Genomic DNA, 25352 nt, shown 5'->3' on the forward strand with positions numbered 1-25352 from the left:
GTCTTTATGAAAATCTAAGGGGGTCCCCCTTCGCCCCAAAAAAAAACTTTGAATGCCTCTAGGGGCCAAAGTATTATATGTGGCGAAAAACAGACTTCACCATTGGAATCAGCGTCCAAAACTGTACCCATGGACCAGTTTTTATGAAAATCTAAGGGGGTCCGAATGTGATTCTGAAAGTGAATCTGAATCTGAGGCTGTCTTTTCAGACGTCTTACCAGGTACCATTAGACTCTCAGGGGCAGTATCAATTCACCTATCGGAGGCACATCTCGCCGGCGGCCGCTTGGTGTCAACGATCCGGATAGCGCCTTACAGGTAAGGAGCACAGGAGTACCTACAAAAATACTTTCTTGACCTCACACACCACAACTTTGATTAGTTTCACCCCTGCAACGTCATCTTTGCACTGACTTGAAAGAGAAAAATAAAAACCGTGTAAAAATTGCAGATACCAACCGAATGTATCCCATACGTTTACCGCTTGTCGCTAGCCCTTCCCTGCCCTGCCCTTCCCTGCCCTAGCCCTTCTGTGCAAAGTTGTCCCAGAGTCAATTTTTGTCAAACCACTTTCACATATGCAAGACTCTGAGTTGTCCATAGCGATGGCCTCAACATGAGCTAACGATGCATGTTTGTTGTTTTGTTCGTTTCTTGATTTGTTTCCTATTTGTCCATCCCAGAAATGACAATAATTGCTCACTCAGCTGCACGTTTCGGTCACGCTGACATCTTTTTGTTGTTTCTGTTTGCAGCTCGACTTTGGTGTTTCTGAGACTGATTTGGACATTTCAATCGGTTCCTATTCTGATGTCGGCCCTGTCATCTGACGGCATATTCCGGCACCGACGGCAGCAGATGGGTATCTTGGACTGGATCAAGTCTAACTCTATACAAACGTTATAATTGTATTTAGCACAATAATGTATTTTCCATCTGCTGAATCTAGTTTCGCTGAACCATTTTATTTTATTGCAAATATCCTGGCTACCTATAGGTAGCAAGCAATCTGGTAGCCTGGCAGAAGGTAGGCTGAAACGCAAACATAATAAAGACAATCAATGCAGCAGCTGAAAATGATTTATAATTTGCTTCCTCTATAAACTAGTATGACTGGCATATCTTCCCGTTTTGCTGTATTCGTAGAGTTCGACGCACCTTTCAACAATATGCGTCTCGTTGCCAATAACCCTTTTGTTTGTGATTGCAGCTCTGGCCTGGCGTTACTGTGACTGGTGCTGCCACCTACACAAGCATCGGTTGACGGTGCTGCCATCTGTCAAACTGCTTTCGGCATTGACTACAGCTCATATCTTGGGCATTTAGCTCCAAGGGCAGTCTTCCCTTCTGAGGCTTTTCAACACCGTGGTATTGGTATTGTATTGGAGGTATTTACGGAATTGCATAAACTTTGACATCATTAGAGAGATGCAAACCCTTACAGATATTCATTAGCATGATATAGGTAAATCGCATTTGTACCATATAATAGAGCGTATATCTAATCATACAATCATACTGATCATAACATTATATCATATCATTTACTTATATATGTAGAATTGATCAATGCCACGGGTCACATTCTGATTTAGTATCGGTCCACGGCCATTGAACAGTCGGTGGTCTCTCGTATTGCCGTTGTACAGTGATGACCAATCCGGTCCAGTGTTGTGGCCACCGGGTGACGGAGTGAACCGCCCACTTGTGTGTGTGTCTGTGTGTGTCTGTGTCAGCGGGAGGGGGAGGAGCCACCCGGAGAATAATTTACTTTTCATTATAACTCACTAATAAGTCTATTAATCGAGAGTGGCTTCGTGGCGTAATAGCTAGCGCAGTCGCATTCCAAGCCAGAGGTCGTGGGTTCGCGGCCGGGTTCACCCATTTGCTCTTGCCTGTGTTTCTAAATAGCATTTACTAGGGTTACCCGCGTGCTCCGCAACGCGAAGAAGGGTTATTTTTGACCCGTGGGTATTGGGTTGGTCTGTGTCGATTTGGTTGGTATCCATTTCGTTTGATTGCTTTTTGACGGCCAAGCATTTTGTAAGAAAACAAAAAGATACATCGCATCGAGGTGCCCGTGTCGTATTATCATGCGTTCTACTTTAGAATGATTCGAAAACTGGCGTGAAGTCTTTTGAGGGCCATCGATGAATTTCGCTAAAAATGACAATGTAATGGTTTGGAACATTTACATTTTTAAGGATACTGTTGCTAATCATGCAAAAATGAAGAGTGAATATTGGACAGAATTGAATGCTCTATCCAATGGTACCATATTCAATTGCCAAAGGTATCAGGTTATGCAGCAAACCCCGTGTGATTAATAAAGTGGCACAAAATTGACAAACACCATTTTCTCCTGTGATTTGCACCACCTTGATTTGGATCAATCAGCTTTTCACAATTTTTATATGAGAGGCGGTACCTTTCTCTTGCAAATAGGCGTTGATTCAACTCGCTCCATTTAACGGTCACCTAAAAATAAAATTAATTCCAAAATCCCTCAAAAACCGCAATTTTTCAAATAAAAGTGCCCTCTCCGGTGCACGTGGCGCGTGCTATCCTCTGCATTGCACACCATTCAATAGCCCGTTCAATTCTGTACACGATGCTGTTTTCCCCGTGCCGGTCGGACCCCTGGTCACCAAGATATTGCACGGGAACTGGACCCGTGTAGGCCAAAATTAGCCGTTTTCGCCCGATTTCGCACGCCGATTTATACATGTAAAGTCTATGACGCGAATTTGCACTTTTTGAGCACGCGCCTCGCGATCCCTATCGACCCGATCGAGCTGAGACCCCTCAAAGGCACGTCGCGCATCCTTGATCTATAAGTTGTGCAAATTTCACCGGGCTAGGTGCAACGGTCTGGCCTGTAGTCCACGCAAAGCACCACCAAGTCGGGACCTCGGTAACGGACAGACGCACCCTCCTCAAATAGTAATATAGATTCAGTCAGTAACTCGGCTACCAAAGCGAAACCCGCGCGGCGGTGCCGGCGGCGGACTTACCTTGTGTGTCGTCCTCCGCCAGGTAATGCTGCAGCAGCTGCCACCGGTCCGGCCACCGGCCGACGGCCGCGTCGTATGCCGCGCGCAGCCGGTCACCGGACAGCAGCTGCTGCATCCGCCGGCGCCAGAGGCCGGCCGTGGCGACCACCGACGGGCCGTCCATCTCTGGTAGTTTGACACGGAGCCAGTGCTGCAGGTCACAGCTGAGGGCCCGCTCCAAACACCCCCGGCACTGCTGGTAGGTGGCCGGTGGTCGGAAGTTCCCCTCACAGGCCTCCTTCAGCTCCCGGTCCACCTCTCGCCACACGTCCATCATCCGCGGCACGGCCTCACCGAGGGCCCGCAGCAGCAGCTCGGGCCGCAGCAGCAGCTCGGCCCGGCCCCGCGGCGTGTCCGGCTCGGCAGTCAGGCCGGCCGGCCGCTCCCGGCGACACCAGGCGGCCACCGCGGCCGGCTCACCCAGCAGGAGCACCAGGTCGGAGTCGGTGAGGAGCCGGGTGAGCGGCGTCACGTCGAGCGTGACGGTGACGTCACCGACCGGTGACGTCATCGGCTCGCCGTCCGCCAGGTCCGCCGGGTCCACCACGCTCCAGGCCATGAGCAGGTAACACTGCTGGTAGTGTGTCCCCGACCTCACGTGGTGGCGCCACTGGAGCAGGCGGGGGGCCGCGCGGGCCAGGCGGGGGATGTTGCCACTCCACCAGCTCTCCCAGCAGGGAGCCGTGGGGCGGAACTGGATGCCCTCAAACACAGCCTGCCGGAGGAGCAGCCGTCCCAGACGGAGCCGCAGCTGGCGCTCTGAGAGCGGCTCCGTCGGCCGCCCCTCCAGCAGTGTGTCCAGGGACCACTGCTCCTCACAGCAGGCCATCAGAAGGGGTGTCAGGTGCTCCCTCACCAGCCGGAGGGAGCCGATGATGGCCTGCCGCTGGTCCGCGGTCAGCTCCGCCGCCACGTTAATGGCCGGGTAGAAGAAGCAGGGCAGCCATTCTTCATCGAGGCGCCGCTCCAGCCAGTCCAGGAGCCGGTGGACGCCGTCCGTGACGCCCGTCCGCGGTCCACCGTGCGGCTCCTGGGCCAGCCAGAGCGCCGCCGTCTTCATGAAGTACGACTTTAATGAGTCGCCAATGGCTACCCCGCTCTCCTTCAGGATCTTTTTAATGGCCTTTAGGGCTGTAACCGCAGCCCGCAGCCCCGGGCAGAGCTGACGGACGGCCAACAGCTCCGCCCGAGACAGCGAGATGCGGTACTCAATGAACTCCGTCTTACTGCCCGGCCGGCCGGTGGGCACCAGGTGGACCCCGAAGCTGGTGTCCCAGGGGGCGCCGTCGGGCCAGACTGGCGCGGGCCACCAGCCGCGCACCAGCAGGCAGAAGACGTAGTCTGTGCCGCCGTCTTTAGCATCAGGCCTTTTGACATTGACTGCCGGGCCGGTGGGGGTGATCTCACCAACCTCCATGACCCGGCAGAGGTCATACATCATCCGACGGACCGAGTCGGCCGGCAGCGCCTCCAGCGGCTCCTCGTGGCCGCACCGGTCCGTCCGCACCCAGTGCAGCGTCACGAAGCCGGCGTTGTCGGTCGGCCGGGCCCACAGCTGCGGCGCAGAGCGCGGCTCGATGTCGGCCGGCTTCTCCGCGCCCGGCGGCGCCCAGCGGAAGGGGCCGTCAAACTCTAACATAATGTCGAAGTCTGACGTGCCCCCCACACCGACGATACCGTCAGACAGCCCCTCAGCCGAGCTCCCCGACCTGTTAGAGGTGACCAGCCGGAGCGGCTGGCGGGGCTGGCAGTGACGGCACCGGGCGGCGGCGGCGGCCCCGACCTCCGCCAGCGCCGACAGCAGAGGGCGGCTCAGCAGATCACCGACGGCGTCACCGACCTCCTGGTAGGTGATGTACGCCTGTCGTCCCGGCCCGTGGTTGTCCACCAGGTCCTTCGCCAACAGCAGCGTGTCGGGGACCAGATGGGCCGCCGACCCGCACCTCGCCACCAGCTGCTGCACCACCGGGTCCAGCCTCCTCTCCACCAGCCTCCAATTCCGCTCCACCCTGTAAAAGCGAGCGGCATCAATGATTTTAGACATACTTGTATCTATGTAGGTAGATATAATAGGTAAGCGATCTAACGTAAGGCAAACACTAGGTGTCACTGTGGCACTGTCACAGAAGGACTGGCCGGTGCCGGCCGGCGCCGCTGCTGATATACCGACCGCCGGCGGCGGCCCCGATAAGAGCCGCCGGCCGCCGGCAGCCAGAGGCGGATCCAGCTCAGAAATGTTTGGGTTGGGCAAACTAAAACAATTTATCGATTCTTTCCATGCCTAGTCCATAGGCGTAATGGTAAAATTATGCCGTTTAGGAGTGGCAAATGCCCATTTTGCCCCCCCCCCCTCTGGATCCGCCACTGCCGGCAGCGACAGGCGCGCGGCGCCGACTGGAGCCGGCCGGCGGCCACCTCCGGCTGCCGGCGTCACGGCCAACACAGAGACGAGCCGGGCCGGCGCGGGGCCACACACCAGAGGTGGTACCTGCGCCGATCTATTCATTACAAAATGAATCATTTTTTAGCCTTGTTAGTTGCAAACAAACATAATTGCCTTGTTCCGTGCTGTTTATACACGACGGGGATGGAAACTACCTCCCCCGTCTGGATGAGCACAATAATGGACTCGTCCGTCCATACTGGAACGTCCAATGAGCACCGAGTGCGGTGATGCTGGAACATCGGCGTAAAGATATTTGAATAAACGACTTCTTAGAACCATTTGCTGTCTGTGGGGGGGGGGGCAAGGGAGACCTAGCGAGGGGGCACGCAGCTCACACCTATCCTGAAAACTAACGGTTCAACATCGTTTGCAGAACGGTGATTGGTGATTGCTTGGAAGTGAAGACCCAGCCATCAAACGTAGGTAACATGCAAGCACAATCATAGGCGTAGGAACAGGGGGGAGGGGGCCTGGGGGCCCTGCCCCCCACTTTCGGAGGTGTGGGGGGCAGCAATGTTAACTGCCCCCCCCCCCACTTTTTGCTGACTTTAGTGTCTGTCTGTACCTACCTACCACCTGGTATGTTCTCTAAACATCAGAACTTGACGACTATTCAGCCTGCCCTGGGCTGAATAGTAACTCGGCTAGTTGTAACTCGGCTCCTGGGCCACGTAGCGATACGCGGAAGGCGGCGTTCGAAAGAACGCCAAAAATGATGACGAAATCACTTCGGTCAATTTTTTGGTCAGGTCATAGGTCAGGTCACCACAGGTCATTAAAGGCAAAATTTCGCCGATTTCCAGGTCGAATGTCGAAAATTTCCAAGAAGCCAACGCATAACTCGGGAACCAATAGAGCTACAGCGCCGCGGAAAAGCGCATTCGATAGCCCTATTAACGCCCTTTCTGAGTAATTCTCTGGGATTTGACCTAACGTCAACGGTTTTACCTGCAGGGGGCAAAAACTGCAAAAATAGCCGATTTTTTTTCGAAAACAGTTTTCTGCAATAACTTTTGACCCAAGCCTTGTACGAGCTTACTTTTACCGGCATCGTGTTCCTCTCATCAAGACGCATCGAATGAACTATAACTTGACCTTGAAAGGTCAACTTGAAAATTTGACCTCAGGTCAAGGTCATGACCTGACCGGAAAGGATCATGTTGCATATCAGTTGATCCGTATCGTCGAGCTGAACACATCTAAGGCGTTTTCATCGCTCTAGCATGCCTCTATCAAAAGTTAGCGAAAAACTGTTAGACACCATTCGTGACCTAAGATGACCTCAGGGCATAAACAAGGGTCACGGACACCATTTTAATGTTCAGTGTGTCTAAACCACTTGTAATTTGGTGTTTGGGAGTGTTTATAATGTCTTTCATCCAAAAGAGGCGCATTTCAATTTTCTCCCATTGACTTATAGGTACTGATAATCCCGGGATTTCCACTAATATTTCCCAAAGGTTAAACGTTCTTCAAAATCATACTGCTCGTCCTAGTACTTGGCTACCTCATTACAATAAACATCTTTCCGAAAAAAGTCGTACATTTGCCGGCAGCTCGGCAGCAGCCCCGGCACCTCTGTAATAAGGTCACTAAGGTGACAGAAACCGATGATCGCGATTAGCACCGGTGCAGCAGCCCCTGCGGTCCACAGGGGCAGATATTGCGCGGGAGGCAACGGTAGGGTGAATAGGTCAAAAACGCCCCCATTAAGCGCGAAACCTTCTGACACTCAACCCAACCCAGATTACTCAAACCTTTGGGCACCATCATGTAGCTCATTCTTTTTACTACGCTTTGAGACCAAGAAAAGACACTTGCGTGTGGTATTTAACCCCCCAAAAAGGTTTCCGCATACCCTTACAAAAGGGCGTTTTGCCCCACACCCTGGGGCAAAGCGCCCCCACCCCATCCATCAACAGAAAATGATGAACATGGCAGAACTTGACGTCATTCTGACGTCATTTGTGGCCAACCTATCATAGCCTTTGGAATAAAATGTTGTTGCAATGTGTAAAATGGATGCCCGGAGCAGTCCTGAAAGTTTGGTGACGATATCTGCAGTCGTTTAGGATATATCAGCAAAAAAGGACAGGGAGAGGCCTTTTCGGCCCCGACCTACAGGGCGCTAACCTGCACTCTCACCACCGTGCAAAACGCCCCCCTTTCAGAAAACTGGGGGCGTCTTGCCCCATGCATCGAGTAGGCGTCTTTCCCCATCCACTCCATTTCCGGTCAACAAAATATTGACAAAAAACGCGCCACTAACGCCGCAGCATAATAAATTCAACAGAATGACAATAAAACGCAGTTTTGAGTGATGTGCACAATAGCAAGTTTTGTGATAGGGTAGACCGGGGCAAGTCGCCTCGCCGAGGTAAAACGACTCGCCGATGTTTCTCGGAACTGGCAGAGTTCTGGGGAAACATCCTCTCTTCTATAAAACGTGCACTATATGATCATTATATGAGCAGACTGGAAAGAAATTGTGATGACTCTTTCGGGAGACATAGCCAAAAATGTGTTTTTTGAGTGATTTTTATGTTTTGTTGTCAGATTATGCATCATGGCGTTCTTTTATGGGCCACATCAGGTTAACGACTTTTATGTATTTTGAACAACTATTGTCTAACGCTTATCATGCCGGGTTGGTTCGTGTTCAATTATGTCTTGCTGGAGTGCAAAGCGTTGTTCTCTGACCCAACTACTTACGTGATGGGGTAAAACGCCCCAGTAGGTCGCGGGGCAAAAAGCCCATGGGGCGTTTTACCTCATGTGTTGTTCGGGCTACCCACTTTCTAATGTTCGGTAGCTGGCGAACAGTAAGTTTCTATGCCTTTATGCGTATTTTTCCCAGCAACTGGATGGCAAAGGAAGTATTCTGTAAACATTTGCATTGCAATAATTTATTATTTGGTCTTATGAGGCAGGTGAAAAACCTGCTCATACAATAGTGTCATAGCTGAACACCTGACAGGATGGAAAGTGGTAACTTCAGCGCCGTGCCCTCAGAGGTGTAACGGACCTCTCACATAAGATTTAGCCAACTACCACGTTAAATCTGTAATCTAAAGTATGGGGCTACTTGCCCCATGCCGTGGGGCGTTTTGCCCTGGGGTTGGGGCAAAATGCCCCATTTGCAGTTGCTTCACAAATCACTTCCTAGCTTGGAGTCCGATCACAAGTGAATGAATTTGAGGGGTGCAATTTAAAGTAAAATGTCCAATGATGATGATTTGGAGTGACAGGGCGCACCAGCTGCGAGGCTATATCGCGCCCATTTCTTATTTAACTTCCTCAGTGTCGGGCGTTAAAAATCACCTGAAGGCCGGAGGCCGCAATAAACGAAAAGAGACGAGAAGAGTCTAGCAAAGAGGACTCGTCACCTAAGACTGCTCTCAAAGAAAGCTGGGCTCCGCGCAGGCCCAGAAACTTCAGCCGCTCAGCTTCCAGTCTCGGACACTCCAGAAAAACGTGTCGGACCAGGGGCGGATCCAGGAAAACTCCAAGGGGAGGGTCATGAATCGAAGTGGTGCCCCTACCTATACCCAAAATTAAAAACTCAACGGATTTCGTCCACTTCATTTTGGTGGTGCCCCCATTTTCAGTTTTTTCTTTTTATTTTTTTATTTTTAGTCAGTATCTTAACTCTTAGCCACAACCACATTTACCAATTGTAAGCAAGTATATATGAATGTTCTATGTGTATATATGTTGTGGACGCTGAGTAGTGAGTACTTACCAGGAACGTTATCAGGTAAGCAAATCGTTGTCAGTCCGACGAACTTGACCCTGGCGTCTAAAGGGTCTGTCCTTGACACTTCAGGCTTGTCAGGGGCACCAAAGTCCTTCCAGGGACACCACAAACCTGTCAGGGGCACCTACGGCCTTGTAGGGGCGCCACAGGCCCGCCAGGGGCACCACAGGCCTGCCAGGAAGCAGGGGCACCACAGGTCTAGCAAGTATACACGACAGGCCTGTCAGGGGCACAACGGGCCTGTTGGGCCCATGAGCACCCCTAGGGGCAGGGGTCCTTCCAGGGGCACCGCAGGCCTGTGAGGGGCACCAGCGGCCTAGCAGGGGCACCAGTCAACACAGGCCTGCCAGGGGCACCACAGACCTGCCAGGGGCACCAGAGCCCTGCCAGGAGCACCACCGACCTCGCAGGGGTAACTTTGGCCTGTCAGGGCCCAGGGGCACCACGGGCCTGTCGAGAGGCACTTCAGGCTTTTCAGGGACACCATAGTCCTCTCCGGGCGCAGGGGTAGCAGGGGCACCAGAGGCCTGCCAGGGGCACCACTGGTCTATCAGGGGCACCACGAGCCTGTCATAGCCAGGCATCTCAGGCTTGTCAAGGCCCAGAGGCACCACAGGTCTGTGAGGGGCACCAGTCAACACAGGTCTGCCAGGGGCGCCACAGACCTGCCAGGGGCACCACAGACCTGCCAGGGGCACCAGAGGTCTGCCAGGGGCACCACCGGCCTCGCAGGGGCACCTTGGGCCTGTCAGGGGCACCACGGGCCTGCCGAGGGGCACTTCAGACTTTTCAGGGGTACCAGTCCTCTCCGGGCGCAGGGGTACCAGCGGCCTAGCAAGGGCACCAGAGGCCTGCCAGGGGCACCACAGGCCTAACAAGGGCACCACGGGCCTGCCAGGGGCACCTCAGGCTTGTCAGGGCCCAGGGACACCACAGTCCTTCCAAGGGCACCGCAAGCCTGTCAGGGGCACCAGAGGCCTGCCAGGGGCACCACAGGCCTAGCAAGGGCACCACTGGCCTGTCAGGGGCACCTCAGGCTTGTCAGGGCCCAGGGGCATTACAAGCCTGTCAGGGGCACCAGAGGCCTAGCAAGGGCACCACAGGCCTGCCATGGACACCACAGGCCTGCCAGGGGCACCACCGGCCTTGCAGGGGCGCCTCAGGCCTGTCAGGGGCACCACGTGCCTGCCGGGGACACTTCAGGCTTGTCAGGGGCGTTACAGTCCTGTCAGGGCCCAGGGGCACCAGGCCCGTGGTGTCCCTGCTAGGCCTGTGGTGCCCCTGGCGGTCCTGTGGTGCCCCTGCCAGGCCCAGGACTGTGATACCCCTGATAGGCCGGTGGTGCCCCTGGCAGGTCTTTAGGCCCCCGGGCCTCAAGGGGGGGCCATGACCCATGTGACCCCCCCCCTTGGATCCGCCCCTGCTGTCGGACGGAAAGTCTGTCGCCACATCTCGCACAAACAGGTCTTGGGCCGACGCCAATAAGGTGTCCATGGGTACCGAAAGTGTGCCCTGTGCGAAGCCGACAGAGGATAACCTCCTCTCGACGCGACTTGCGCGACGCAGACAACCAGGTTGCCAAACCCGGTTTGATGCGTAGCAGCTTGTTTGTCTGACATCTGCTCCAATCCTCCTGCCACTTTCCGCGGAAGAATGAGCTCACCGCAGGGAAAAAGTCCCTGGCCGGTAGAGGGAACCGGCGGGAGCAGGGCTGCCGCGCCGCATGGTTCGCAGCACGGTCCGCCCGCTCATTGCCAGCTATACCAACATGGCTAGGAATCCAGCAAAAAGTCACTGAGGTACCCTCTCGGTCGAGAGCCGTCAAACGGAGAAGAATCTCCTGTACGAGGGGGTCAAGTGGATAGAATTGTGTCAAGGACTGGAGTCCGCTCAATGAGTCGGAGAGGACAAGATATGACCGAGCGGGATGAATCTGGATAAAACACAAAAGTTTGAGGACGGCGACCAATTCGCAGGTAAAAACGGATGCATGTTTAGGTAAAGTAAAACATCGCACAGCGTCGCCGCAGACGAAGGCACAGCCAGCACCGAGGTCCGACTTGGACCCATCGGTGTATGCCACGGCATGGCCTGAATATGATTCAATATGTTCCAATGCCTTCGCCTTGAAGGCCAGAGGCAGAATTTGGTCTTTCCGTGTGCCTGATAGGGTTAGGTCCACAGAGTGGACAGATAACCTCCAAGGCGGTTCAGGCAGGATAACAACTCGCATGATGTCCCGAGTGCTTAGGCCACAATCTCGGAGGAGATCGGCCGTTCGGGTGCAGAAAACTCGAGAGCGGCTCCTCTCGTCGCCATCAAAGACTGCTAAGAGCGACCTGGAGAAAGCCGGTCCGTGAGCAGGATGGGAAGGGAACTGACGAAGTTTGATGGCGTATCGCATGCCCAACATCTGCCTTCGTAAGGCCAGAGGGGGCTCGTTCGCCTCAGCTAACAAGCTGACGACAGGAGTAGTTCGGAAAGCACCAGTCGCAATGCGAATCGCTGCGTGGTGGACAGTGTCAAGGATAAGCTTGGATGAGGATGCAGCGTTGTCATAGATAAAAGATCCATAGTCCAGACGGGACCGCACCAGAGACCGATAAAGAAGGAGTAGCGTACTACGGTCAGCGCCGTAGGACATGCGAGCGACACACTTCAGAATGTCAAGAGCTTTAAGACATCTGTCACGGAGACACTTTATGTGACTTCGGTATGTGAGTCGGCAGTCAAGAGTCATGCCAAGGAACTTGGCCTCCGCAACCACTGGTATGGCTTCACGGTAGAGCCTCACCACCATGGGTGCAGTGGGGCGACGCTTACGGGAAAACTGCATGCCTACCGTCTTTGCAGAGGAGAACCGGAAGCCGTTCTCCTTGCCCCATGCCTCCACTCGAGCAACTGCCATCTGCAGCTGTCGCTCCATTGATCGAGTCGACGCCGCACTGCACCAAATAGCGAAATCATCGACGTAAAGAGCGCGGCCGATGGCTGGAGAGAGGACCTTTTCAATGTCGTTGATCATGACACCAAAAAGCGTCACGCTGAGCACACCGCCTTGTGGGACTCCATTAATCTGGGCGAACCGCTCAGATAACTGGTTGCCCACACGAACACGGAAGAAACGATCACCAAGAAAACTGCTTAGAAAATGACCCATCGTGCCTCGAATGCCTAGCTTATGCAGCTTCTGTAAGATACCGAATCGCCAAGTGGTATCATACGCTGCTTCAATGTCGAAGAACAAGGCGCCTACTTGACGACCTTGTTTAAAATTCGAGCGGACAACTGAGTCAAGAGTAAGAACGTGGTCGACAGTACTCCGGTGCTTTCTAAAACCACACTGAGAATTGGCAAGAGGTCCGTGCCGCTCCAGATGCCAGGTAAGTCGGATATTCACCAGCTTTTCCAACAGCTTTCCAACGGCGGATGTGAGCGCAATTGGGCGGTAGTGCAGAGGGTCCAAACCGCTCTTCCCTGCTTTTAGAACAGGGATGACAACTGCCTCCCGCCAGGAGTTTGGGTAAACACCCGTCATCCATAGGAGGTTGAACAGCTGAAGGAGAGCATCCAGAGCAACCGGAGGGAGATGGCGAAGCATCTCATTGTGGATAGAATCCGGGCCTTCTGCGACACATTTAACCCTCGCCGGCCGAGGGGGGGGGGGGCGGGTGCCGCCCCCCCATAGGGTTTTTTCGCGATAGCTCCGAACACGCTGGCGATAGAGAGCTGAAACTTGGCATACCTGACCTTTGATCCAAGCCGCATCTTTTGACACCAACCGCATTTTTGGGTCAGGTCAGGTCACTGACCTATGACGTCATAAGTGAACCTCTGCACGGTCTTCAGATGTCGCAACTTCGCAACGCCCTCACTGCCAGAGGAGATGTCACAGGGAAATGAAACTTGCAGGATCTAGTATCCATTATGAGTCTCACAACTTGTATATCTCGGATTTTTCCTAAAGGTCATATGAGGTCAGGTCATTTTCGTGACCTCACCATTATAAGTCAATGGGGAAAAATTCAAACTGCTATTCTGGCGCCGGGAACGATCTCCAACTATCTCAAGCACACAGAATCGTGATTTTATGCACTCCTTGCAAGGTTAGATGCGTCACTTTTGCAATGTTGACCTTGCGTGACGTCATTTATGACGTCATCAAGGTCATATTAGTTTTTCGTCAATAACTCTTGATCAAATTGAGCTAGCGAGCCGGGAAAGCCACCAATGGACTCAGGAAGACCTGCCGAATCGAATGATATGCGACATGACCCCTTTCGACCAATTTCGTGACCTGGGGGTGCTGACCTGACCTTGACCTGAGGTCAACACCCCAAGCTGACCTGACCCGGACAAAAAGTATATCATTCGACGCGCCTGAGCGAGACGAACACGATGCTGCCAAAATCGGCGCTCTGCGGCCGTTTTTTGCGAAGTTATTCACCAAAAACTGAACCGTACCTTGGGGCACTTGACCTGACCTCAGAGGTCACCGGTTGACCTAGGACCTTAAAATTGGGTACCAATCTCTGCGTCTCGTAACGGCGCACACGCTCGTTTTTTCCGCGACGCGCTAGCTCCACCAGGGGCGAAACGGCGAGGGGGGGGGTCGTACCCGCCCCCCCCCCCCTCTCGGCCGGCGCGTATGTAGAAAACCAATAGGTCCGGCGAGGGTTAAGACAGCTTATAGCTGACTTGAGCTCAACCATTGTAAAAGTATCTTTGTAGCTCAAAACGTCGGAGGTGCTAAAATTGACCCCAGAAGCTTCACAAGACGAGCGGTGCCTGACAAAGGATTCGTCGAGGGACTCATCACCACACCGCCGATAGAGGGCGCGGCCTATCTCCGAAGCAACGGCGTTTGGCTCCATGATGTCCCTTCCATCCACCTTCAGCACGGGTAAGGGTACAGAGGAGTGCCGGCCCGAGATGCGCTTTATGCGCGACCATACTTCGCCGATTGGAGTAAAACGATTAAGAGTGCTGACATATCGTTTCCAAGATAAGATCTTGGCCTCTTTGATAGTGCGCTTGGCAACCGCTCTGGCTCTCTTAAAAGCTATCATGTTGGCCGTGGAACTATTCCGCTGAAAGGCACGGTAGGCACGCTTTCGGGCACGAATTGCATCAGAACAGGCATCACTCCACCACGGAACTGGTGGTCGTCGGGGCATACCGGAACTGCGGGGTATGCAGGCTTCGGCAGCCTCGACGAGTTTGGACGTGAAATCATCGACTGACAAACTGTATGTTGGAACATCTGAGAATGACTCTGTCAGTCTCGCCTCGAATTCGGTCCAGTCTGCCTTCGTTAAGTTCCACCTGGGTGGCCGACAGCCAACTGAGCCATGCTCCCGGAGGTCCAGCCAGATCGGAAAATGGTCGCTGCCCATTGGGTGCGCAGCAACGCGCCACGTGAAAAGAGGAGCGAGCTGCGGACTGCTAAGACTGAGATCTAGAACTGATGTCTGGCCAGAAGGTAGAGTAAAATGAGTTGGAGCACCGGAGTTAAGGACGCATAAGTCCTCATCGCCAATAAAAGATGCTAAAAGTCGACCACGGGTGCAAACTGTCTGACATCCCCATGCAGAGTGGTGAGAGTTAAAATCGCCTAGAATCAAAACTGGCTGAGGTAGCTCTGCCAGTAACATACGAAGATCCTGCACAGGGAGAGACTCCCCTGGTGGGCAGTACAGTGAACAACAGGTTAGCTCCCGGTGACCGAGAGCCACCCCAACAGCGACCGCTTGAAGTGGGGATCTGACCGGGATTGGTCTCGTCGAAACTCTATGGCTGACAGCCACGAGAACACCACCGTGAGCAACTGAGTCGGTATCCAGGTCCTTCCTGAAAATGGAATACCCTTTGAAATGTAGGTGATGCTCTGGTTTCAGCTTCGTCTCCTGTAGACAGACCAGGAGAGGACAGTCGCGACGGATCACCGTCTGTAAATCAACAAGGCTACTGCGGAGTCCTCTACAGTTCCACTGTAAGAAACTCTGCATGGAGAAGACAGTAAAAGAGGCGCAGAAGCGCTTTAAAAGCCCGTTCAGACGTAAAACAGTCCGAGAAGGCGATAAAACTGTTTAAAAGATTGAGTAGAAAGACGACTAGAAAATCACCTCCCCAGAGGATTCGTATTGAATCCTCGCGTGGCTAGTTCTCTGTCGGCCGTCGGCAGACTGGGACCGAGGTCCCACAGGGCCTGAAACGGTTCGGTTGCCAAACCGCACCCGGCCAGGGCCCTGCTCTGGCGGCGACGGGGGACCACGCTTGGCCGAACGCCTGCGTTCGGCCAGCACCGAGCTTGGGGGGCTGGGTGCAGGATCCGGCACACTGAGGGTTCCGGATGCCGCCCCAAGGGACGGCGGAGGGGGCCGCCTCGGGAGAGGCGGGGGAGGGGGAGGGGGCATGGCCGGAGAGCCGGCCGGGGCGTTCACCACTGGGGACGGCCTCCCCTCCTTGGCCTTCTCGGCCAGTCTGGCACGTTTGGCGTCCCTCGCCCGTCGCTCCTCCTCTCCTCGCTTCAGGGTTTCCAGCACTGTTGGGCTGATCGCCCTGTCAGATCCCGGAGATGGTGGTACAGTGGCTGTTGGAGACTGGCGCCTCGACGGGCGGCGCCGTGGGTGAACAACGGTCCAGTCATCCTCAGATTCTGCCCGGCGACGTGCATCAGCAGCAGGTGCTGCTGGCACAGAATCGGCTGCGGGAGCCGGCGGGGTGTCATCCTCAATGAGCCCCGAGAGGAGCTGGATCAGCTCTGCTACAGAAAGCTGGCGAAGATTGCCGGCCTTCCTGAGGGCACCACTCACCCCGGGTCCGAGGGCGACCCGGCTTGCAGCAGGTTGGGGTGGCCGAGCGGCCACATCTCGGTATGAAAGCGAAGGTGCGGGAGTGCGCTGTCGCACCCTGTCCCGCGCCTCGCGAAAGGAGACGTTCTCCTTCGTCATCAATGCGCGCACCTCAGCCTCGAACAAAAACTTAGGGCATTTGCGGTGCCATGCCCGGTGCTGGCCACCGCAGTTGGCACATTTGACACTGTCCGATTGGCAAGCGTCAGAGCCATGCCCCTCAGCTGAGCAGACCCCACAGCGCTGTGTTCCCCGGCACTTCGAGGAGACGTGCCCGAAGGCCTGGCATTTGAAACACCGGACTGGATCCGGAAGAAAGGCACGAATGGGAACCACAAGATAGCCAACCTTGACCTCCCGCGGGAGGGTGGGGCGGTTCAGAGTTAAAACGATTGAATCGGTGTTCATAAGAGATCCTTTCACCTTACGGCGGATGCGGCGGGCATGGGTGACACCTTGCCCTTCCATTCCGTCCACGACTTCGTCGTCCGCCACGCCGCGGAGGTCCGGGCATGTGATCACTCCCCGCACTGAATTTTTGAACGGATGTGGCTCAACTTTGACCTCTATTTTGCGGACCTGCTTATCTCGTGCCTTGAATGATATTTCTTTGAGGGCAAGCATATTCCGGATCTCAGTTTGGTTCGTCAGGTGGATTTCCAGGGTCCCGTCTGGGCGTTGGGTTACACGCTGAGGCTGACAGTGAGGCGAGAGTGCCTGCTCTCTTTGAAACGGATTGAGTTTGAGCGGCATAGGCTGGCCAGACTCATCCTGATCGGTTGAGCTCATGAGCAGAAAGTAAGGCAGCGGCCTCCCAAGATCACCGGGTGGTCGAGGGGTTGCCTCAGTCGAGGTCTGGGGGCGAGGACATCCGGGCGGGGCCGGAGTTGAAGTGGTCGCCGAGGTCGAAGTGGTCGCCGAGGTCGAGGTGGTCGTGGTTGAGGTCGAGGTCGAGGTAGGGGTCGGGGGAAGGAGTTCAGAATCCATGCAGTGTGAGTTGGTCTCCGCCAGCTCGGCCGCCGACGCTCCGCAACGGCGCCGCTACAAGGCCTAGGACGGCCGAGCTGACTGTACGGGACTTGGCGGCACCTTCCGCGGGGGAGAGAGAGACTCACCACCCCCCACGGTCGGATACCGCCTCCTCCCTTGACGCCTCGCCGAGTCACCGCCAGGGGCAGCGACAGATCAGTCCCACCGACGGAGGACGAGCACAAGTGCCCGAACCCCGCCGGCGACACCTCTCCGACACCACCCCCGGCGGCATCACGACTGGGAATGGCTCCTCAAGTGCGGCGCCCCACTGAGTGTCCCGCCCTTACAGAACTCAGGGCCAAAGAGGCGTGTTGCCCAGCCACCGCGACTGGCTCCGGACGGTGGGGGGCTCAACCTCCAGGATCCCGTTGTCCTGGGGTACGGGTCGGCTCGCCTAGCCTAGTAAAACCGGCTGGTACCCGAGGGGACGCCACTCCCCTTACACTAGCCCAACTCGGCTGTGTTCCTGCGGGTGCAAAACCAACGAAAAAAGGTAGGAAAAGAATCAGAAAGCTGTGATCGAACGAAACGCGGACATCCGGTGAGAAGCAAAGCAAAAGCAAACAAAGACCGCTCAAGAGAAACAAAACCACGAAAACCAGGAAAAGTCGGACCGTACCATCTGTCCATCCAGCAATCAAAGCAAGTCGTAAGCAAGCATGAGTCAAGCTGGGGCCGAGGGGGCGCTACTCCCCTTGCTGGCCGAGGCCAGGGCCGCCGCGGGGTAAAGGCCCAAGGAACCCAGTCCAACAGCGACCCCGGCCACTGCCAACCCCCTGCGGGGCCAATCCTGCAGACAATCCATCCAGTAAGCAAGGCAAGTCCAGGTCAAAACGCGCGTCAAGCTGGGGCCGAGGGGGCGCTACTCCCCTTACTGGCCGAAGTCACAGCCGCCGCACAGCCGGAGCCAGATGACCCCGGCTAAGCAGCAGCTCTGACCACGGTCAGCCCCCTGCGGGGAAGTAAAATGTCCAAAGAACGCATTGAGCACAAATTTGGCCTTCCAGGTGATTTGGGACAAAATTTATGCGGCAAAATAAATTATCTGGGGCGTCTTGCCCCAGGCTACCCTATAAAGAAGGCATCAAAAGCTTAGGAATCTTCTGTAAAAACAACAAAAACAACACCCAAAACCAGCATCAGCACCTACCCACGCTGCTCCTCAAGACGCAGAACCGGAAATAGAGAACTACGTAAACAAGCAGTTGACTGTTATGAAAGACAGGATAAAACACCTATCCGTCGATAAGATCTACGATTTTTTTTAGGGGAGGCGTTTAACCCTGGGGTGCGTTTTCCCCACAGTTACCCTATAGCTACGAGGCTCTGGCGTTAATCAGACGATCACAATAATCGTTGAAAAAATGACAGGTGGTCGCATTTCGATATTTATGGGTTTACGATTTTCCTCAGTGGCGTAGCCAGGTGGGCCCGTGAGGCACATGCCTCCCCCCCCCATCAGGTTCAGGGGCCCATCGGGTTATTCGGGCCTGAGGCTGAGGGGCCCTGCGGCGCCAATTGGACGCTGAGGTTCCACGTTGGCTATATTTGGACTCAGAAGGGCCCCACAGGGCTCGTAAGAACACCTCATGGGCCCACAAGTACCAACATTATCTCCATAAGGGTCCCAAGCCAGCCTCTGAGGGCCACTTGCCGGCCTCTGGGGGTCTTAACCGGCGTATAGGAGGCCAGCTCTAGGAGCTGCACACCCGCCTGTAATGGCCCCACACCCATTTCTCTGAGGGCTCCTATAACGGCGACTGTGAGGGCCCTCACCGGCGCCCCTGAGCGCCACACCGGCGTCTCTGAGGGCCCCACACCCCTAACTCTGAGGCCCTACACCAATGCCTTTAAAAACCCTACATGGGCGGTTCTGAGGGCCCTTGTCAGTTACCAGCGACCCTGACGGCCCCACACAGGTGACTCGGAGGGTCCTAGCGGCGTCTGAGCGCACCATGCCAGTCTCTGAGAACCCCACAAGGCTCCTGAAGGCACCGGTGACCTCTTGATATCTTTTTGTCGGCCTATGAAGGGTCCGTTCCGTAACAGCAGTTCTGAGGGCCCCACGCGCGCCTGTGATAGCCCTAAAGCAGTGTCTCAGAGAGCCCCCACAACGGCGCCTGTGAAGTGTGAGGGCCGTCACCGGCGACTGTGAAGCCCCCACACCGGCGCCTCCAGTCCGAGGTCCCCACATTGCCATATCTGAGGGCCCCACCACTAGTGCCTCTTAACCCGCGCACCGACGGGGGGGGGCGGATATCCGCCCCCCTGAGGTTTTTCGCGAATAGCGGGAAAACCGCGGCGCGTAGCGCCGCGAAATTTGGTATGACTATAACCTTATCAATTTTACACATGGAGTGCAAGTTTGAACCTCCTACCTTTTAAGGTCAGGTCACCAGGTCACTTTGAATGACCCAACCTCAAGTCACTTTTTTGCAACTTTGTCACCTTGCCAGAGCTACAGTAGATGTCGGAGGCCTTTGAAAGTCGCAGGATATTATTAGGTAATTAGTAGCTACAATTTGTTTATCTCGGAATTTTGATATCGGTGACCTAAGGTCAGGTCAATTTCGCGACCTCCCCATTATAAGTCAATGGGGGAAAAATCAACTCCCTGTTTTTACCACTAAAACGGGTCGGAATGGCCTATATACCATATATGACTTCATATACGATCAACCTTCACTACCTTGAGGTCTGTTTTGCTGTTGGGCAGCTGTAAGGTCATGTGACGTCATCAAAGGTCACCAGCGGTTTTTTGCCAATAACTCCGTACTGGAACTAGATACAGCCGCGCGGATGGTCTCATTGTGTTCAGCTCGTCAAGACGCATCGAATGATACACATGATGACCTCGAGGTCACGTGAACTGAGGTCAACCTTTGACCTTGACCTTTCGAGGTCAACATATATATCATTCGATGTGGATTGACGAGAGGATCACGATGATGCCCTTAGTTTGTTCTTATCTTGACTAATTCGAAAGTTATTCGAGAAAAACTCTCTCCATATTCAGCGCCGCCATTTTGACTTTTTCGACCCCTGTGACGTCATCTTTGACCTGACCTGAAAATGACCTTTGTAAAAATTGTAGACCTTGTCCCTGCGTATCCGATGCCGTTTACCGCTTGTCGCTATCTTGCTTCGTTCTCGAGATCTCAGGTTGGGGGGCGGTCATCCGCCCCCCCCCCTGTCGGAACGAAGTTGGCGCAGACCCCCGTCGGTGCGCGGGTTAACCCACGCCCCAGTGGCGGTCTCGGCCAACTTCGCCCTAGTGAGGGGGGGCATATGTTACCACCCACCTCTAACTCAAAAACTAAGAGGGCTAGAAAGACGCGGTAAAAAGCAGTCGATAGCTCTCAATGCGTACGTTTGAAAGTATTTCGGTCATTTTTCACCTTAGAGCAATATTAGGGTCACCAGAGGTCATCAAAGGTCAAAATTTGCCAATTGTCATTATATTTTTCAGAAAACATGCCGCTATTTCAGGAACTATGGTAGCTAGAAAAACGCATGATAGAACAGTCGATAGCTTTTGAACTCTTCTTTTGAAAAGGTCATTATCAATATTGACCTCAGGTCAACGGTTTAGCCTCCAGAGCGCAAAAACTCCAAAAATAGCTGTTTTTACGAAAAGTGTTTTTCGCCAATAACTTTCGACTACAAAAAGCCACGACATTTCTATTGCCAGAATCGTGTTCCCCTCACCGAGACGCGTCGAATGAACTATAATTTGACCTTGAAAGGTCAACTTGAAAATTTGACCTCAGGTCAAGGTCATGACCTCACCGGAAAAGGTCATGTTGCATATCAGTCGATGCGTCTCAACAAGACAAACACAATGAGACCATCCCCAGCGTTCTATCTCTTTCCAATCGTGAGTTATTGGCAAAAAACTGTTCGTATCCTCAAATGACCTCGGATGACCTTTCTAAAGGATATCAGCAAAAATGACACCTTGGTCATCACGAGTGGACTAAATCATTGTGATTCTGAAATATTTGGACTGTTCCTATGCGTACACACGGATCTAGAGGCATTTTCATTTTTCTCCATTGACTTGTAATGGAAAGGTCATGCCACTGACCTGACCTTAGGTCACGGATATAAAAAAATCCGAGATATACAAATTGTAGGCACCTATAACAGCATGCAATCCACCAAGTTTCAAATCTTTCTGACAAACACTGCAGGCTGGACATGATTGCAAACTTTTTTTAAGGCTTGGTCAGTTAACTTGACCTGGTGACCTGACCTGACATGACCTGGGGTCAAAAATTTTACACATTGTCCAAAATTGATGTACCAAAAGCTACTCCAAGCGGCGCGGCGCTACGCGCCGCGGTTTTTTATTCCCACGCAAAAAACGTGGCAGGGTGGTAACATATGCCCCCCCCCCCCACTGGGGCGAAGGTTAATAAGAAACCCACGCCAGCTATTTACAGCTCCCATACCAGTCTTTAACCCGCGCACCGACGGGGGTCTGCGCCAACTTAGTACCGACGGGGGGGGGGGCGGATGACCGCCCCCCCCCCCTGAGATCTCGAGAACGAAGCAAGATAGCGACAAGCGGTAAACAACATCGGATACGCACGGACAAGGTCTACAATTTTTACTAAGGTCATTTTCAGGTCAGGTCAAAGATGACGTCACAGGGGTCGAAAAAGTCAAAATGGCGGCGCTAGATATGGAGAGGGTTTTTCTCGAATAACTTTCGAAGTAGTCAAGATAGGAACAAACTAAGGGCATCATCGTGATCCTCTCGTCAATCCGCATCGAATGATATATATGTTGACCTCGAAAGGTCAAGGTCAAAGGTTGACCTCAGGTCACGTGACCTCGAGGTCATCATGCATATCATTCGATGCGTCTTGACGAGCTGAACACAATGAGACCATCCGCGCGGCTGTATCTTGTTCCTGTAAGGAGTTATTGGCAAAAAACCTTTGGTGACCTTTGATGACGTCACACGACCTTACAGCTGCCCAACAGCAAAACAGACCTCAAGGTAGTGAAGGTTGATCGTATATGAAGTCATGTATAGTATATGGGGCCATTCCGACCCGTTTTAGTGGTAAAACAGGGAGTTGATTTTTCCCCCATTGACTTATAATGGGGAGGTCGCGAAATTGACCTGACCTTAGGTCACCGACATCAAAATTCCGAGATATACAAATTGTAGCTACTAATGACCTTATAACATCCTGCGACTTTCAAAGGCCTCCGACATCTACTGTAGCTCTGGCACGGTGACAAAGTTGCAAAAAAGTGACTTGAGGTTGGGTCATTCAAAGTGACCTGGTGACCTGACCTTAAAAGTTAGGAGGTTCAAACTTGCACACCATGTGTAAAATTGATAAGGTTATAGTCATACCAAATTTCGCGCCGCGGTTTTCCCGCTATCCGCGAAAAACCTCAGGGGGGGGGGCGGATATCCGCCCCCCCCCCCCGTCGGTGCGCGGGTTAAGGGTCCTACACTGATCTCGGAGGGCCCTTCAGTGGCGGTCAAGCGCCCACATTGACGGATGAGGACCCACATTGACCTCTGAGGCCCCTCCACTGGCATTTGAGGGCCCCTACACCGGCCTCAAGGGCCCAGCCGTCGTCTGAGGGCCTCATTCCGGCCTCTGGTGGCATCATTTCCGTCTCTGGTGTCCTAAGACTAACCTTTAGGTGCCTCTGAGCATGGGATCTGAGGCATGGGATCTGAGGGCCCCGCACTGCGGGGCCCTCAGATCCCGTGCCGCTATTTTCTCATGCCGGTAAGCCCATGCCGGTATTTTAGGGTCCCACACTGATCTCTGAGGGCCCATGCTGGCCTGTAAGGATCCACATTAGCCCCCGATGACCCAAGTCGGCATCTAAAGGTCTCAAACTGCCCTTTGCAGGCCCTGTACTGGTCTCTGATTTCTGAGAGCCTTAACCCTCGCCGGCCGAGGGGGGGGGGCGGCAGGTGCCGCCCCCCCGTCGTAGGGTTTTTTTCGCGATAGCTCCGAACACGCTGGGGATAGAGAGCTGAAACTTGACATACCGGACCTTTGATTCAAGCCGGATCTTTTGACACCAACCACATTTTCGGGTCAGGTCAGGTCACTGACCTATGACGTCATAAGTGAACCTCTGCACGGTCTTCAGATGTCGCAACTTCGCAACGCCCTCACTGCCAGAGGAGATGTCACAGGGAAATACAACTTGCAGGATCTAGTATCCATTATGAGTCTCACAACTTGTATATCTCGGATTTCTCCTAAAGGTCATATGAGGTCAGGTCATTTTCGTGACCTCACCATTTCAATAAGTCAATGGGGAAAAAAGAAAACTGCTATTTTGGCGCCGGGAACGATCTCCAACTATCTCAAGCACACATAATCGTGATTTAATGCACTCTTTGTAAGGTTAGATGAGTCACTTTTGCAATGTTGACCTTGTGTGACGTCATTTATAACGTCATCAAGGTCATATTCGTTTTTCGTCAATAACTTGATCAAATTGAGCTAACGAGTCGGGAAAGCCACCAGTGGACTCAGGAAGACCTGCCGAATCGAATGTAATGCGACATGACCTCTTTCGACCAACTTCGTGACCTGGGGGTGTTGACCTGACCTTGACCTGAGGTCAACACCCTAAGTTGACCTGACCCGAACAAAAAGTATATCATTCGACGCGTCTGAAAATGGCGAACACGATGCTGCTAAACTCGCGGTTCTGTGGCCATTTTTTGCGAAGTTATTCGCCACAAACTGAACCGTACCTTAGGGCACTTGACCTGACCTCAGAGGTCACCGGTTTACCTAGGACCTTAAAATCGGGTACCAATCTCTGCGTCTCGCAACGGAGCACACGCTCGTTTTTCCGCGACGCGCTAGCTCCACCAGGGGCGAAACGGCGAGGGGGGTCGTACACGCCCCCCCTCGGCCGGCGCGTATGTAGAAAACCAATAGGTCCGGCGAGGGTTAAGAGCCCTGGGTCTGAAATTTTCACAACATGTGTGGAAAGGATGCATGAACAGGTGTATAAGAAACGGCGTCGCTCCGCGTTGACGTTTTTGAGACATCTGCGGAAAACCGCGGGGGGGGGGGGCTATTCAAACACCCCTCCGGCCTTGCGCGGGTTAACCCTCGCCCATGTAGGGGGGGTTGGTGCAACCTCCCCCCCTGAGGTTTTTCTTAGCTACACGCCGAACCGTTTCAGATAGCCTGCTCAAAATTTCAGTACCTACCCTCTGCGGCATCCTTTGCGCAACTTTTCCTATTTTTTGTCAAGGTCATGTCAGGTCACGGAGTTATGACGTCATAAAGGGAACAACCTCCGGCCAGATTTACGCTAAATTGGAGATTGCTTCACATTGGTATAAATGCCGACTGACCTGACACACTGATGGATTGTTTTTAGAATCACAACTGGCTGATTTGACATTGGCACAATGTCCGTTGACATTTTGAAGGTTACTAAAGGTCAAGGTAAGGTCAGTGACCTCGGTTGACCTGTAATGACTTCTTGCACTTGTATGCCTCTTGGGGGTATTTTGATGCCCTGAATTCGAATGTGCTATCCATTTCAGGCATCGTCGGTTGTTTCTTGTAGTTCATTTTGGGTCAGGGTCAGGTCAGAGTGACGTCACACGCCTGACGTGACCCAATGCACAAATGACCTTGCAGACTTCCGATGCTCCCAACGCATCATTTTTAGAGTTATGACATCGAAATACACACCAAACGATAGAGAATTGATCAAGGATCACGAAAGTGAAGGTTTCAAGTCGATATCTCTTACCGTTTTGTCGCAATCGGCGCGGAAATTGAAAAAGTTAGATTTTTCGAAAATTTGACCTTTTACGGGTCATAAGTAGGTCAAATGTTAACCTAGGACCAAAAAATATACCGCCAATCGCGAGATCTCGTTGAGAGCAATCCGTTGGTCCTTTCCGCTAAGCTTTACGACGCTCCGTTTTCAAACGCCAGGGGGGGTCGCACCCCCCCCCTGCATGGGCGAAGGTGGCAAAACACCATTTACGGCCGAGGGTTAAATGCTGACTGAGGGCCCTCTGTAGATTGGCAGGGCTCGCTGAAATCGGAAAGAGGGTCCTTCTTAGATAAAAAAGGACTTCTTAGAGCGATCAGTAGGCCATACTTATAATTTTATACCTAATTTTTTTATACATAATATTGAAGAGGACCTTCTTTAGATCACCGCACCATCCTGCCTGCGGC

General features: G+C 53.5%; 1 long non-coding RNA gene across 1 annotated transcript; it reads left to right on the top strand.

Moving 5' to 3' along the window:
• Positions 1-265: 265 nt before the first annotated feature.
• On the top strand, positions 266-1320 carry LOC122391962. Its single transcript, XR_006258434.1, has 3 exons — positions 266-318; positions 756-862; positions 1211-1320. It is a non-coding gene; the product is annotated as an uncharacterized LOC122391962 (long non-coding RNA).
• Positions 1321-25352: the final 24032 nt, after the last annotated feature.

This window comes from Amphibalanus amphitrite, unplaced genomic scaffold (genome assembly GCF_019059575.1).
Source record: "Amphibalanus amphitrite isolate SeventyFive unplaced genomic scaffold, NRLGWU_Aamphi_draft 000463F_arrow, whole genome shotgun sequence".
NCBI classification, from domain to species: domain Eukaryota; kingdom Metazoa; phylum Arthropoda; class Thecostraca; order Balanomorpha; family Balanidae; genus Amphibalanus; species Amphibalanus amphitrite.